A 14,371-nucleotide genomic window follows, 5' to 3' on the forward strand; every position below is an offset into this window, starting at 1 on the left:
TCTGAACAAGAGATCAATGCCATCTTGCCTACACATTGTCTGTTCTACAGTTACTGAGAAAGGCAACGGAGTTATTTCCTTCAAAGCATTTAAAGTCAGAAACCACTTCCTTTACAAAGATTTGACCTGGAAGTCACACCCTTTGCTTCTGCTCACCTTTCACTGCTTGAAGCTTACTCTCATGCTGCGCCACACAGATTCAATGGATGCCCAGGTTTGTATGCTCTAAATTAGGTCACCATATATCCAGCTAAACCAAAGTGGCAGGGGTGTGGAGAGACCATGAGAGGCTCTGTGGCTGGAGTCTCTGTACAATTTTTCTTTTTTTTTTTTGTCTTTGTATTTCTCAGACTAGAAAATCTCAATTGACATATCTTCAAGTTCACTGATTCTTTCTTCTGCCAGTTAAAATTTGCTTTGAACCCTTTAGTCAGTTATTCACTTAATTTATTGTAACTTTCATTTCCAGAATTTCTAGTTGTTTCTTTTTTTATAATTGCTATCTGTTCATGGTTATTCTCTATTTTGTGAGACTTTATTCTCATACTGACTTTTGGTTTTTTAGACATAGTTTTCTTTAGTTCTTTTAACATATTTATAATAGTTGATTTAAAGTCTGTCTTAAGTTCAATATCTGAGCTTCTGCAGGGACAGTTTCTATTAACAGTATCTTTTCCCGTGTGTGGGCCATACTTTTCTGCTTCTTTGCATGTCTCATAATTTTTTAATGAAAACAGACAGTTTGAATAATATACTGTGGCATCTCTAAAAATCAGATTTACCCACCTCTTCATAGATTGTTTTTATTGATATGCCATTGCTTTTTGTCTGTTTGTTTGGACTATATTTATATAGTCTGCATTATTTGTCAGATGCAGCCACTGAAATTTTTGCTGAGTTATCTTAGTGGTTAGCTTTTGTTAGACAGAAATATCCTTAAATACCTTGAATCTTGCTGAGGGCAGACCAGGCAGTTTGCAACTCTTCCTTAGCCTTCACATTTCGTTCAAAAACAGCTAAAGGTGAGACATTAGGGCCTTCTTATGTATTTCTGGGCAGGTACACTGTCCTGCATATGTGTGTGACCTTTAAATTTTCAAAAATATATTAGAGTTTTCCAAAGTCTACCATGGACACATTTTCCCCCAGTTTGTCCTTTTAAGATTTTTGGTGAGTCTCTTATTATCCCAAACTGATGTTGCTGCTTCAGACTTCTGTGATATTAAAAATTGCCAATGATTATTTTTGAAAAATGCCTTGAATATTAGTCTTTATGCTTAGAACTTGCACTGAGTCATGTCAGTACAGACAACCTTGAGAAGAGAACTTTTCAGGGACCTTCCTGCTATGTCAAATAATGATTCTCCCTTGCACATGGGACTTCTGAGGAGCTCCAACCCTAGTCTGTTTCCTGTAGTGACTGCTGAGCTGCTAGGCTGCTGGGTTTTATAGATACTGTAATTGCAAGCCTGTTAATTTTCAAGGATACCAAAAATACATTGAGGGGAAGTATGGAAAGATTTGTGGCAAGTTAAAATGTCCCAAGACTTGCTCTTTTCATTGAGATTTAGCCAATTTTCTCAAATAAACTCTTCTTGGATTGTTACAAGATTTTGGTTGATTTCCAGAGTTTTTAAAAGGTTGATTTTGAACAGTTTTGCCAGTGTTCTCAATATTTTTGTTGAGAAGCAGATTTTTGAATTTCCTTAATTTTTTGTTTGACATCTGGTTTTATAATTTGACACCTCTATTGTTTAAATTGTATATAATAACTAGTTACCTCAGTAATCTTTACCATCTCTTTAAATATATCAACTTACTCTGGAAAATAGCTATGGTAGGCTGTCTTTCTCTTTACCTTATATATGTATTTTTATCTTTCCCTGCAGATTGAATACATAACACAACTCTGTGGAACTCAAGCATAGTTATATGACTTGTTTAGATTAATGAGATGTGAGCAGAAGTGTGCTTATCACTTCTTGGCAGAAATATAAGGGCCAATGTGTACTTTTCCATACCCTCATTATTCTCTCATGATTCTAGGTATAATCCATATTGAAGCTACACCAACATCATGAGTCTCTGAGTAAAGATGTTGGAGAACAATGTGTAGCCTCCATTGATGGACTCATGCAAAAACCACTGAGATTCTGATGTTTATTACTGCAGCATAACATACCTCATTCAAATGTATATATTGACCTAACATAACACATATATATGTTAAACAAATACCTGGCATTTTTTTTTACGACAAAACCCCACAACCTTTATGATTCACAGAGGTTTTTTTGTTCATTAAAAATAAATAATAACTATTTTGCTTCTATATGGTGAGGCAGTGAACTGCACTTGATAGTGTATCCAAGATGCCAAAATATCCTGTATATTTCAAAAAAAATGATACATGAAGATCCTAGAGGCTATTTGTGCTTATTTTTAGGGAAAATGGGTTGTTGCTTACATATTTGAAACAGAGTGTATGCACGGAACACTTGATGGGAGACTGAAAATTCTTAACTCTGCATTTCATTTTTCTCACTAAAAAAAAAAACCCAAAAAAACCCATAATAGTAATGATTCTCCTATGTTCCATTCAGAGTTCTTATAAGAAAGCATTAGTGAAAACAAAGTTTAATACTCTCTAGGTGTAAAGCAATGATGTGGTGACTCAGATCTGTGTAAATCTTCAAATACTCATCTTTAAATAACTACCCTGTTCTCTTAGGGAACTTTAGACTAGGCATGATCACAGAATAACAAGATATTCTGTTAGGAATCAATGTGAGATCTCACCTTTCCCAGTCCCTTTATTTTACAGACAAAAAGTCTGATGTTCTAGAAATTTAAATGACTTTCCAAAAGCAACCCAACTGGCAAATCCCTTACCTAGATGGAACCAAGGCCTTCTGCATCCCTGGCAAGCTCTGATGAACATTTAAGAAAAAAATTGATAATGTATAATACTAGATATTATATCTTATGTATGTAAACATAATATTATTTTATATACAATTATAAACACACAGAGTAGAGTCCAAAGCCAGATAATGGCAGGGTAAGCTTGGAAGAAAGACAAGAATAAGTCTCAGGTCAGGGAAGAAATGACCATGCACGTAACGATGGTGTTTAATTCTTCAAAATAAGCTGTTATCATAGTAAAACAGAGATTTGATTTTGAATGAGAATTCATGTTTGGAAGTTGTTTCAAGGATGATGTGTTTTCCTTTAAGTTGATTAGAAAATTGCTTTTTTCTTCAGTAATCCTTTCGTCTTTGCAGTTAACAGCTGCTTGTCAAAGGAATATATGTGTCACTGCTGTCAGTTAACAGTAACTTCATTTTACTTAATTAAAGGTTTAAGAAAATAACATCTTGCAGTTACACCAAGACTTCCTCTATAAGTTTATCATCATGAGCATTAGGTAATTGCCATTCAAGACCCAGATATTCTTTGGACACGACACATTGAATCTAGCTAGCCACTCTAGAATTTAACTAGCCACTCCAGAATTTAGCTAGCGTAGTTACTGGGGTGTCTTCTGGAGCTCCCCAATCATGTGGTCAAATAGCCCTCATGAAGATGTGGAAAAAAATACCTGAAGAATGCTGACACATCATCCACCACCCACCCCCAATCCTTATTTTTCCACTATCAGTAAAACACAGTAACTGAGTCTGTCCTGCCCTGTTTTGGAGCACATCGTGTGTGGATCAGACAATTCTGTCACTTTTTTTCCCCTACTTAATGTTGTTTTAATTTAGTATCTTCTGGAAAATTATTAATGTTGTGAGAGAGGGGAAAGCCTGTGTGAGTGTTTGCCTCTGGCTCAGCTTTCATCAGGGGATTTCCTGTGGCTAAGAACCCTGGGTGAGTTTTATGATGCAGGTTCTGCTCACAAACCCATCATTGTCCCTGGAAAAATACTGACAAGGCAGACACTCACACTAAAGAGAAAACCCCAGGGATTCTGGTCACTTGTCTCTCCCTTAAGCACAGAACCAGGCTATGAGAGGATCCTTTGAAACAACACACATGGATTTCACTTCTCTGGTTATGTCCCTGTTTCACCAGAACATTAGGCTGAAATTTGCCTTTGACATTTCCTGGGGTTGCATCTCAACTGCTGGCAGATTCTTTGATTCTTTATGCAACATCCTTTAGAGAGCTGTTAAAGTTAGATCAGAAATACCTATGTGGCAACACATTTAAGCTGTCTTATTAGAAACAACTTTGCAGGCAGCTTTGCCATAGTTTGTTGCAGAAGCTTGAACAAGAAACCTATTTGCACACACAGCATGCTACAAAGGCCAATGTGATCTTTCCAAACTTGAAGCGCTGCCTCATAAACAATCTCAAAACACCTAAGTCTGCCGGAAGGCCCTCAACTGTGACCAACTATGAATATCTGTTTGGAACTTGGACCACAAATTTGTACATTTTTTGGAGATATTAATGTGTTAAATGCTTGAAAGCAGACAGTGCACTTTATTTTGTGCAGAATGGCTCTCCCTCTTCAGTGAAGCCTATGTAAATGGATTTTCTGATGAATTCTTACAAGCAAGCTGCTTTTGTTTCAGTTGTAGGAATTTAATTGGTTGATTTGTTTATAATTGCGGTTACATGCAATGCTCTACCTTCTGAAAAGATAGATGCCATGTGTATTTTTAAAACCTTCTTAAATAAATTATGTTACTTAACTAAACAGACCTTTTTAAAATGCAAAGTGCCGCTTCAAAGACCAAGCAATAGGTGCACTGGTAATTGAATGGAAAGTGGTCTCCCTGTAATTCCATTCATATTGTATGTGGTGATGGTGTTTAAAAGGCAGTAACCTGCCTTTGGCATTGTAAAGTGCCTGAAGAGGTTATTCTCCAATGTTTGAAGTTAAATTATTACTTTGATTTATAAATGAACAGGTAAATACCAAGAAATTAACAGCTATGCCAGTTGGAGCTCTAAAACAGGATTCAAAGATTTGTGAAATGCTGGAGCTGCAGTATTTATGCAAGGAATGCAGAAATCAATTTTCAAAATGTTTTCCATGTGTTGCCAGGGGAAAAAGAAACTGACATTTCAGGTAATGCAATAAGCATTGACAGATCAAATGTCTAGGAATTCTTTCCCTGTTATTATCTAACATGGCATCCTATTATTCCCCTACATAATTCTTTCTTCAACATTCAATTAAGTAATATTTGTTGAGTTCTGCTATCTTCTAGACACTGTTTTATACACCTGGGTTACATTAGCAGGAAAAAAGCAAAGTAACTTAGAACTATGGAGCTTAAGTTTTAGTTTGACAATAAAAATTAGTTGTAATAAAGAAATAAATTTTATGGTATAGAAGATGATAATTGGGGTAATCAAAAAAAAAAAATCCTAGCAATGTGAGGAAAAGGGAATGGGTGAGGGGTGGAGGTATGGGAGGAAACTTTTCATTATTAAGTAAAGAGATCAGGCTTACTTGAAAAGACTTAAAGGAAGTAGTGGGACTGAACAATGTTTCAATCTAAGACAGAGCTTTACAGGTACAGGAAAATGAGTAGAGGGTCCTAATGCTCCTAGGAACATGCCTAATGCGTTGAAGCAGGAGCAAGAGTGAGAAATGTGGCTGAATAGCTGGCTGGGGTATCGGGGGAGACAGAGGGTGGATTGTAGGAAATGAGATTAATCAGAGTTTCATATAAGAGGGGTAGGGAGATCATGTAGAACCGTGTAGGTTATTGCAAAATCTCTGGCTTTCACTTTAAATGAAGTTGAGAGCTGTTGTAGAGTTTTGAGCAGAGAATCTGACTTTCTTGTTTAAAAGATATTTCTGGCTTGCAGGTAGAAAGAGACCAATTCAGAGGTTATTTCAGTAGTCAATTTGAGAAAAGATGGTGACTTAGACCAAAGGTTGGCTTTGGTAGATGTGGTAAGAAGTGCTCAGCTTCTAGGTAAATCTTGGACATTAATCCAACAAAATTACTGACAGATTGGATTAGAGTGTGAGCAATTCAGCATGACCAAAAGGTATCCACAAGGATGGATTTGCCGTTGAATAAGGTGTATAAAACTGGAGATCAAGCAAATTTGGCAAAGTGGGAAGTTCAAGAGTTTTCCTTTGGAAATGTTAGGTTGAGATATTTGTTAGACCTTTATTTGGAGATAACCAGTGGCAGTTACAAGGACCTGCAATTCAAGAGCAAGTTGTGAGTTGGAGATATACAGTTAGAAATGTAGATGGAATTTAAAGTCATGAAATTACATGAATATGAATGTAGATAAAATAGAGAAGACAAAGGAATAGAAGAAAAAGAAAGGTGAGGGGATCACAGAGGAGCCAAGAGGATAAAGGAGAGAACAAAGGACTGAGACCTCAGCAGTCAATATTAAGTGGTCAAGGAGAAGATTAGGAATTTAAAAAAGAGATTGAGTGCCCAATGAGACAAGAAAACAAAACAAGATGAAACAAATATCCTGGGAACTGAGTGAAAACGCTGATAAAATTTGTCAAATACAAAGACAGTTCAAGCAATATATTGACTAATATTGATCATTGGATTTAGCTACATGGAGTTTATTGGTAATTTGACAGAAGCAGTTTCAGTGGTGTGATGGTAGCAAAAGTTTGGAGTGGGCTTAAGTGAGAATTGCTAGATGCTTCTTATCTGTACCTACACTTAACACAACAGAAGAACATGAAAACTCAACAATGTAGGAAAAAGAGGAGGCAAGTTCTGAGGAAAAAATATCCTTTAACAGATAAGAGGAAGTGGTATCTCTGCTCCACAGAAGATATTGTCATGCATTAGGCTCACACATAGTTGACTGATGTCAAGTCAAGCTGTAAAGATACGGAGGCTGTTACGTAGGAAAGTATGATGGTGAGACTGTCAATTTTATCTTTTGATTGCTTCAGTGAAGTCAGAAGCAGGATCATTAACTGAAAGTAAGGATGGGAAGGAGATTTGGGGTATAGGAGAGAGAAGAACATAGGAAATAGTCTTCTAGATCCTCTTTCTAAGGGTATGGTCTAAGAAAAAGCAATATCAGCATTACTGGGAGTTAGAAATGCAGAATTTCATGTTCCTCCTCAAGTTTACTGAATCAAAATATGGACTTTACTAAGACTTTACTAAGATTTCCAGATGATTTGTTTGCACTTTATTCTATTTATCCTTTTTTATTGAAGGATAGTTGATTTACAGTTTTGTGTTAGTTTCAGGTGTACAACAAAGTGATTCAGTTATATATATTTCAGATTCTTTTCCATTATAGTTCTTACAAGGTATTGAATACAGTTCCTGTGCTATGCAGTAGGTCCTTGTTGTTATATGAACTTTATAGTTTAAGGAAAAAAAAAAAACTTTTCTAGGAGAGTTAGGAGAGCAAAATAACTATAGGAATATATTTTGAGTGACTGGTAGCATTAAGGAAACACTGGAGCTTGAGGTCTGTGGTTATGAATACAGGGGCCACGAATTGTGCTTGTGTGGTTTTCTCAACCACGTTCAGTTACATGGATATATACAAGGATTGGGCAAAGAGTTAGATTTAACTAGTTGTGTTTTTGTCAATGGAAAATAACAAAACATGAGGGGACAAAAGAGACAAGAGTGTGTACAAGAAAGAGATTTTAATGTCTGGCAATGGAATTTAAGTTAGATAATGCAAAAGAGGATATTTAAGGAGGTGAGGTACAGTGAAAAGAAAATTAGATCAATGGATTATAGATTATGGTGAGTTAAAGGACTTCTAGACACAGGATATGAGAGGACTTGAGATGGAAAAATAAGAAATAGTTTGTTGGGACTTCTCTGGTGGTGCAGTGGTTAAGAATGTGCCTGCCATTGCAAGGGACATGGGTTCGAACTCTGGTCTGGGAAGATCCCACATGCCGTGGAGCAACTAAGCCCGTGTGCCACAACTACTGAGCCTGTGCTCTAGAGCCCGCTAGCCACAACTACTGAACCCACGTGCCATAACTACTGAAGCCCATGTGCCTAGAGCCCGTGCTCTGCAACAAGAGAAGCCACCGCAATGAGAAACCCACTCACCGCAACGAAGTGTAGCTCAAGCTCGCTGCAGCTAGAGAAAGCCCACATGCAGCAACGAAGAACCAAAGCAGCCAAAAATAAATAAATAAATAAATAAATTCATATTAAAAAAAAAGAAATAGTTTGTCAGAGAGTGGTTTGCAAGAAACAAATTATAGCATCAGAAATTAGGTAATTTAAAGAATACAAAACAGGATCATTGAAGGTCAAGATAAACAGTATTTGTATGGATGTATGCAAGTAGGTATGTTTTGTATCAATTAACATTTACTGTGTAAACTACCTCAAAACTCAGTAGATTAAGGAAAGAAAATTTTGCTTGGTTCGTGATTCTGTGGGTTGGCTGGATGATTCTTCTGGCATGGACTTACTTGGATAAAGCCTGCTGGGTTTTCTCATGTTTTGTGATTAACTGAAGAATCAGCTGGTAGATGGATGATTAGAATGGCCTCACGTATATTTCTAGCAGTTAGCAGGCTGTCAGCCAAGGCATAAGGAGTGACTCAGCTGCATGTCTCTCATCCTTTAGCAGACTAGCCTGGACTTTTTCACATGTCAGTGTTAGGGTTTCAAAAACAAGAGTGCACAATGCACAAACATTTTACAAGTCTCTTCTTACATAATGGTTGCTAATGATCCATTGGTCAAAACCAGTCACATAGCCAACGCATAGTAAAAGGATGTTGAACCAGACTCTACCTTCAGATAAAGAGGGACAAATTTATGACCATTTTTGAAATCAACCATAAGTGTTTATTTTCTGTCTTATTACACTCTAACTTCCATGAAGGCACAAACTAAGTCTATCATGTTCATTTACTAAACCTCTATTACTTCGTATGGTATTTGAAACATAGTGTGCATTAACAATATGAATGCCTATTTATCAATATCTCAACAAATCCGAAACAAAGTCAACTGCTTCCCCCAATAAACCATCAACGTTTCCAAATTTCCCTACTTTAATGAAATAAATATCAGTTTCCCAATTCTTTAGCTCAAAACTTTGTTGTCACTCCTAGGCAGCCCCCTTATCTCTTCTCTCTTGCCTTATCAGATCCAGTCCCTTGTTTATTCTATTTATTCAGTTACTCTCAACTGTACCTCTCTCAGCTTCCATTAGTTTTATTTTCTCATCATTATAACATTCTAGGTCAGATGATCTCTTGACTAGATAAGTTCTAGTTTGACTTTCTTCTACTAGATCTCCTTCCATTGTTCACCTGCCCTCCCACCAAAGTCCCAGGTTAATCTTTCAAAAGCATACTACTGATTATGCCACTTCTCTGTTCAATGATCTTCAATACTTCCCTGTTCTTTAACAACTTGTCAGCTGCACACTGAAAGTTCAGGATTCCGTGGAGTTAACCAGCTTTTACAGCCTTTACTCTCAAGCTTTCATGCATCTGATATTCCTGCTACCTGGACTACAGTTCTTTCCCTCAACATCCATATTGTTTTTCTTTTTCTTTGCTCTTTATCCACTAGCAAGTCAAACTTGAAGTTTTTAAAAAATTTTTCCTACACTCTGAGCTTCTTACTGGTCAAACTCCAACTCACTGAACACTTCCTTCAAAAAATTTGTCTTAAGCACCACAATCCCCAACAAAGAAAATTCTGCTTTTGCTATTGAAACTTCGTAACACTTTGTATCTCTTTTATTTTTTGTTTTAAAATTGTCTCTTCACTCTTCTGTCTGTCCCTTGAGGGTCTAACCTACTTCATTGCTGAAACTGTATGTTATTAGTGTATCCATAACATACAAAACATAATGTCTTATGCATAGCTTGTATACCATAAATATTTGACAAACTAATGTCAAAAGAGGAATTGAAAACCTCATATTGTCTTCACCTTACTAAACAGTAGGAGGCAATGTAGATTAATGAAATGGACTGAAATTACCATCTCATGCCACTTGAACTTGCCTTCCGACTTCCTCCCCGCTACATCTATTTCCAAAGGCTAAAAAGTAAATCAGACATCCAACAAATGCAAATTAAATCAATGTTAAGGAAAGTTTTGTTAATGTAAAAGGATACAGTATAACTACATTTCACTGTTAGAATTTATATATTTTATGGCCAGAATGAGGATGAGGGAATCTTAATGATATATATATATCACTAAGAACTCAGAAGTAAGGAAATGATATTAAAAGGTATGTTTAGCATCAATTAAATAGGGTGACATTTGCTCTTATGTAGTTACATAAAAGAAAAAACTTTCTAAATAATACTAATTTAAGTAGCATAATCATTTTTGTTTATAAGCCATATTTTCAGTGAAACTATTCCATTCCTTCATGACGCTACATTTGCTCACCTCAGCTGAAATAGCTTGGAGTCAGTGTTTTACTTTAAATGCACAATATTAATTTTCAGAGTTTTCTTGTACTACCAATAGGCTGATGTTTTATTATCCAGCAACACTCAAAGTTGCTCTAAGGAATTCTTTCCCAAAGCATGTATGCTCTTGGGTGTTTCATTGGAATTAAGAAAGAAATCTGGAAACAAAAGTTTCTTTACTCAAATAGGTTAGGAAAAACTGTGTTCAAGTTATTTTAATACAAATTTTACAATGCTCTAGTTTGTTGGTTTATTTAATAAATATCAAAGAAAAGGATATACATATAATAGTTCTCAGAATTCTTTGACGATGAAACAATTATATTTTTCTTCTTTATATGCAGTCATGGATCTCCTAACATACTGAGGAACACATCTTGGAAAATTGGAAAATAAGTATCGATACTACTGACTTTGTTATATGTTTCCATGTGCTGTGTTTGCCAGTGTGATTTCTTTTTACTAATTATATTGGACATTTGTTATTCCATGGCTTCTTGCATTCATTCCTCTGGCTCCTCTGGTAGCAGACCCTCAATATACTTTCAAGGAATTCTCTCATTTAGCACAGAATTGATGGGAATGATGACTCCATGCTATACCCAAATACTGGATGTAATGACCCAATCTGGGCTATTGGTACTTTCTCTTCTAAAATTTTGAATCTTTAGTGGAGAGACAGAAAAATAAAAAGCTAACTCATTCCAGTAAATAGCTGACAATACTGTTAAGTGTGGCAGGTAGAATAAACACCCCTCCTGCTCCCCCAAAACAAAAGATATTCATGTCTTAATCTCCAGAACCTGTGAAAGCTTAACCAAGTGGGCCCAATGTAATCACAAGTGTCTTTAAAGGTGGCAGAGGAAGGATGAAGAGGGAAGATCTAGGGAGTGACAGTGTGGAAAGGAACCTGATGTTTCTGGCTTTGAAGATGCAGGAAGAGGCCTAAGTTAAGGAACATATGTAGCCTCTTAAAGTTGAAAATGTAAGGGAAAGAATTCTCCCCCAGAGCCTTGGAAGGGAATGGAGCCCTGCTGACCTATGGATTTTAGCTCAGTGAGACCCATTTCAGACTCCCAAAATCACAGAACTGTAAGATAATGCATTAGTGTTGTTTTAAGCCAATGTGTTTGTAGTAATTTGTTACAACAGCCAGCCATAGAAAACCAATACAATAAACCTACCTTGATCCCTGAAATCAACATGGGTCTTATCCATTAAATGGTTCTTCAACTTTCTCTTACATTGCATAATTTCTCCTAAAACATTCTGATAAATTATATTTTTGTTGAATTTATGCAGTCAACTTCTGAGGCTTTGTAAACAAAGCATACAACTTAAGATGTTTATCAATATATTTTGGTCATCTTTTGCCCTTGTTGGATTATAAAATCTTCATAGAAAATATCTTCATTTATTCCATGTATAAATGGAATCTAATGCAGTCTTATGAATACTTTGTCACTAAATAGATGTATGCTGATCCTGAATAACTGGATTTATTGAAAAAAATTACAAAAAATAATTCACAGAGAAACATGTATTATGGATATTTTATTAGAAAAAAAGGAATGATGTAAAATTAGTTGTAAAGCATAAAATTTCCTCTGAAGCTTTGTTTAAATTTGTATGTCACCTGTGTGTGTTGTGTGTGTGTTTTCTAGATGCTTCACAGACAATTTATTTGTAATTAGTGTTCTGTGGTTTAACTACATTGTGCCTAGGTATGGATTTATTATATTTACCCTTATTGGAATTATAATTAGGAATTTATTTTTATTGATTTGCTTAGGTGATTAGGTCTAAGATTTAGTGTTGCTCAACAATTCTGGAAATTTCTTGGCTAATAGTTCTTTCAATATTATTTCTTCATTGTTTTTATTTTTCGGAACTCTGATTTAATGTACATTTTTTTCTATTCTTTTGAACATGCATGTGTCTTCAGCTCCTATCATATTTTGTATCTTGTTTTCTTTCCATCTTGAAATCTGTTACATTCTTTAAATCTAAAAACCATTTCATTAATCCTTTTACTCTAATTAATACTTTTTCTGTTTCTGATCTGCTCCTTACTTATCTTTTGATAATTTCAACAATTACATATATATGTAAATGCACGTGTGGACATATATTTATATTTCCACTTTAAAACTTTATAATCAAATTTCTTTTCTTTTTTATTTTTAAATATGCATATTTATTTCTTATTTAGATATTCACACATTTCTTATTTTTATAAATATATTCAACTTATTGCTTTATAGCCATGCTTGATAATTAAAATATAAGCATTTTAATATCAAATTTTGATATCAAGTTTGTTTTATTAGCTGTAAATCGTTTGCTTCATTTCCTTAGCTGATTTGTGATTTTTGACTATGAGGTCATATTCTTTAGAGAATCTGTAGAAATATGGTGAGCATATGTTAAAGTAGAGTTACTCTGGAAAGGATTTTTTGCTATCATTTGACTGTCTGGAGGCACTACAAATCTAGGATCATTTTAAATTAAATTATTTGGTTAAGATTTTTCAAAAGAAACAGGTTGTTTGAATTTAGATTTCAGACCTGCATGAGAGCCAGATGCTAAAAAAAGAGAGAAAAGGGATTTAAAAAAACTATCCTTTATTTTTAGACAAATTTACATACACTTCTAAATATATATGTTTTTCCATTCCCTAATAATATTCAAAAGGGAGAATGTCATTTATTGAAAATTTTGATTTTTTTCCTAGAAAAGTGAGTTCATTATAATATTACTTATTACAATGTAATATCACTTAATGTATTCCAGCAATAATTTATGGTGATTGTTCAGAACCGACAGGGACCAGATGAATAACAAAAGGAGGGCTGGAGAGATATGGTTAACAAAGAATAGATGTAATAAAATAAAAGGCACAGCTCAGTTATCACCACGCTTTCCTTGACCTTCTGACATTATAGGCACAGTATTGTTAGATTTCCAAATTTTATGGAGAAGCTAGAATTCTAGATTTTGAAATATTAGAAACACATTAAAAAATAAATAACAGAATTTCACAAGCAAAAATGGTGATATAAGGACCTCCGAAAATTTGACCCTCCTTAAACTACGGTCAGTTAATCTACGACAAAGGAGGCAAGATTATACAATGGAGAAAAGACAGTCTCTTCAATAAATGGTGCTGGGAAAACTGGGCAGCTACATGTAAAAAAATGAAACAAGAACATTCTTTAATACCATACACAAAAATAAACTCAGAATGGATTAAAGACTGGATACTATAAAACTCTTAGAGGAAAACATAGGCAGAACACTCTTTAACATAAATCGCAGCAATATCTTTTTCAATTCTCCCAGAGTAATGGAAATAAAAACAAAAATAAAGAAATGGGACCTAATTAAACTCAAAAGCTTTTGCACAACAAAGGAAACCACAAACAAAACAAAAAGACAACCCACAGAACGGTAGAAAATATTTGCAAATGATGCGACTGACAAGGGATTAGTCTCCAAAATTTACAAACAGCTCATGTGGCTCAATAACCAAAAAACAAACAATCCAATCAAAAAATGGGTGGAGGATTTAAATAGACATTTCTCCAAAGAAGACATACAGATGACCAAGAGGCACATGAAAAGATGCTCAAACATCGCTAATTATTAGAGAAATGCAAATCAAAACTACAATGAGATATCACCTCATACAAGTCAGAATGGCCATCATCAAAAATGTACAAACAATAAATGCTGGAGAGGGTGTGGAGAAAAGAACCCTCTTACACTGATGCTGGGAATGTAAATTGGAACAACCAGTATGGAGAACAGTCTGGAAGTTCTTTTAAAAAAAAAACTAAAAATAGAGCTACCATATGATCGAGCAATCCCACTCCTGGGCATATATCCAGAGAAAAACATGGTTCAAAAGGATACATGCACCCCAATGTTCATTGCAGCACTGTTTACAATAGCCAAGACATGGAAGCAAACTAAATG

This window comes from Balaenoptera musculus, chromosome 2, assembly GCF_009873245.2.
Source record: "Balaenoptera musculus isolate JJ_BM4_2016_0621 chromosome 2, mBalMus1.pri.v3, whole genome shotgun sequence".
NCBI lineage: Eukaryota > Metazoa > Chordata > Mammalia > Artiodactyla > Balaenopteridae > Balaenoptera > Balaenoptera musculus.